The sequence below is a fragment of the Schistocerca americana genome, chromosome X (assembly GCF_021461395.2).
Source record: "Schistocerca americana isolate TAMUIC-IGC-003095 chromosome X, iqSchAmer2.1, whole genome shotgun sequence".
Taxonomy (NCBI): domain Eukaryota; kingdom Metazoa; phylum Arthropoda; class Insecta; order Orthoptera; family Acrididae; genus Schistocerca; species Schistocerca americana.
In genome coordinates this window covers 279,330,768-279,333,750 of record NC_060130.1, presented here as the reverse complement: position 1 = coordinate 279,333,750, position 2,983 = coordinate 279,330,768, and the positions used below count along the sequence as shown (strand labels likewise).

The 2,983-nt window shown below is 47.0% G+C and overlaps 1 pseudogene; it reads left to right on the top strand.

Moving 5' to 3' along the window:
• Positions 1–743: 743 nt before the first annotated feature.
• Positions 744–861, top strand: LOC124557364 (annotated as a pseudogene).
• Positions 862–2,983: the final 2,122 nt, after the last annotated feature.

Genomic DNA, 2,983 nt, shown 5'->3' with positions numbered 1-2,983 from the left:
ACATTCAAACAAATGGTATTAACGAGTTTTATTACGAAAAGCAAATGACAATACTTCACTTTGAGAAGCCGGCCAGGGTGGCCGAGCGGTTCCTGGCGCTACAGTCTGGAACCACGCGACCGCTACGGTCGCAGGTTCGAATCCTGCCTCGGGCATGGATGTGTGTGATGTCCTTAGGTTAGTTAGGTTTAAATAGTTCTAAGTTCTGGGGACTGATGACCGCAGAAGTTAAGTCCCATAGTGCTCAGAGCCATTTGAGCCACTTTGAGAAATACACAAATGTGTCGCAAGCAAAGGGCGACGTGCAAAGTAATCAATTTTCTTCAGTATAACAATTACAAGTTTGAGCTACATAGAATGTACAAGCAAAATAACGAGCGTTGTCGCTTCTCTCTAAGTTGCTAGTCTTGTGGCTACTCCTCAACTGGCCACGACCAGTCGGGCGCGGCGCTTATGTTCTCTTTACATATTAGCCGCTGCTGTCACCGTTGTCGTCCTGGAGAGGGGTTGGCTCATATTCAGAGAATAGGGCATCATCGAAGGTAATAGCATTCAGTTTTGACTGTCTACCTTTTTTGTTGAGAGCCAGAACATTCCACTAAGTCGCAACAACCAGTCACAATCGTGGGCTTGCACTCATCACGGTCAAGCACTATCTGCGATAACAAATTTTCCTTACTTGATGGAAGGCCACGACAAAGGGCCACTTTTAGGCCATTTTCCAGAACGTCAAGGGGTTATCAGCCAACGGCCTTGCCGCAGTGGTAACACCGGTTCCCGTCAGATCGCCGAAGTTAAGCGCTGTCGGGCTGGGCTAGCACTTGGATGGGTGACCATCCGGTCTGCCGAGCGCTGTTGGCAAGCGGGGCACTCAGCCCTTGTGAGGCAAACTGAGGAGCTACTTGATTGAGAAGTAGCGGCTCCGGTCTCGAAAACTGATATACGGCCGGGAGAGCGGTGTGCTGACCACATGCCCCTCCATGTCCGCATCCAGTGACGCCTGTGGTTGAGGATGACACGGCGGCCGGTAGGTACCGTTGGGCCTTCATGGCCTGTTCGGGAGTTTAGTTTTTAGTTTACAAGAAGTAATCAAGCACTACACCCCACACTCACACACCGATGACGGACATTAGCTTTCCTACCACGCTATGATTTACATTTACAAAATCCTTAAGATATTTTTGCTGACCAATTGTTCCAAATCCTAGCAATGAGACCACAACACATAAGGACACTTGATCTGAAAAAAATTGTACCATGAGCAAATAAACTACGCTGGCTCCGAATCATATCTATACTGATGTTCAAAACTCAAGGACGAAAGTAACCATCGTACGATGTGTTATTACCAAGTAACATGAGGTATCGAATATATTGCTTCCCCCTACTTATGCCTCCCGAGGAGATCACGAATGTAAAATTAGAGAGATTCGAGCGCGCACGGAGGCTTTCCGGCAGTCGTTCTTCCCGCGAACCATACGCTACTGGAACAGGAAAGGGAGGTAATGACAGTGGCATGTAAAGTGCTCTCCGCCACCCACCGTTGAGTGGCTTGCGGAGTATAAATGTAGATGTAAATGTAGATGTAGACTCAATAAAAGTTGGACCCTACATGGAAAGGACTGCTACAGTATAATACAGAAGGTAACTGAAAGAAATACGCAATGAGACGAACAAAAATGACACTTTTATTTAAAGACAATAATTACACTGAAGTCACCGCTATCTTTCATGTTCCCCTGGACATTACGAATGACGCGGCATGGTTCTTAATAGGGGATGAGATCACCACAGGCAGCAATGCATGCTCTGCAACGTGTTCCCATGCTGGCCACTAGGCTGGTAAGGAACTTTTATGTTAGGGCGTTCCATTCCCCCACCATCGCGGCTAACAACAACTGAATGGTCGTTGGTGTGGATGGACGTGCTGCAATTCGTCTCGCCGGCCGCTGTGGTCGAGCGGTTCTAGGCACTTCAGTCCGGAACAGCGCGACTGCTACGGTCGCAGGTTCGAATCCTGCCTACATTAAATCTTCTTCCCTGTGTTTTGTCTTTATCGTTGTATTTGACAGGTTCTAATACGAACTGCTTTTTTTTTTTTTTTTTGTACTTTTTATGTCGCGGTAATTTCTAAACGTTTGATTCTGTATTAGATGTAAATTATAACATGCTAGTCGTAACAAAAGTAATTTTAAATATATAGATGACCCTAATGCTACCAAGTTAAATAAGTAAATAACTACATAGTATCCACTGGCAGTCTTAACGCCAGGGAAATTTGGCTCTGTTTATTTACATATAAGACGTCGACCTCGGGGCACGCAGGCATCAGACACAGGACTTTCGTTGGCGGTGTGTGCAGGGCAAGTCATTACCATTATGTGGCTCTGAGCACTATGGGACTTAACATCTGAGGTCATCAGTCCCCTAGAACTTAGAACTACTTAAACCTAACTAACCTAAGGACATCACACACATCCATCCCCGAGGCAGGATTCGAACCTGCGACCGTAGCAGTCGCGCGGCTCCAGACTGTAGCGCCTAGAACCGCTCGGCCACTTCGGCCGGCTGAACTCAGATGTTAAGTCCCACAGTGCTCAGAGCCATTTGAACCATTTTGAACCAATTCGTCTCCCTAACGCACCCCACACGAGCTCGATGAGATTTAAGGCGGGCGAACGGGCAGGGCAGTCCATTCGCCCACGATCTTCTCATTCCAAGGGCTCCTCCACCTGTGCTGTTCGACGCGGTCTCGAACTGTCATTTATAAAAGTGAAAGCAAGGTCTAAGCCTCCCCTGAAAATACACACATGGGGAAGATCTACAATGTCACAATAACGTTGACTGGTGAGGGTACGGTGATTAAGAATCTGGAGATCAACATTATGCCTCCCCACACCATAGCAAAAATGGTTCAAATGACTCTGAGCACTATGGGACTTAACATCTATGGTCATCAGTCCCCTAGAACTTAGAACTACTT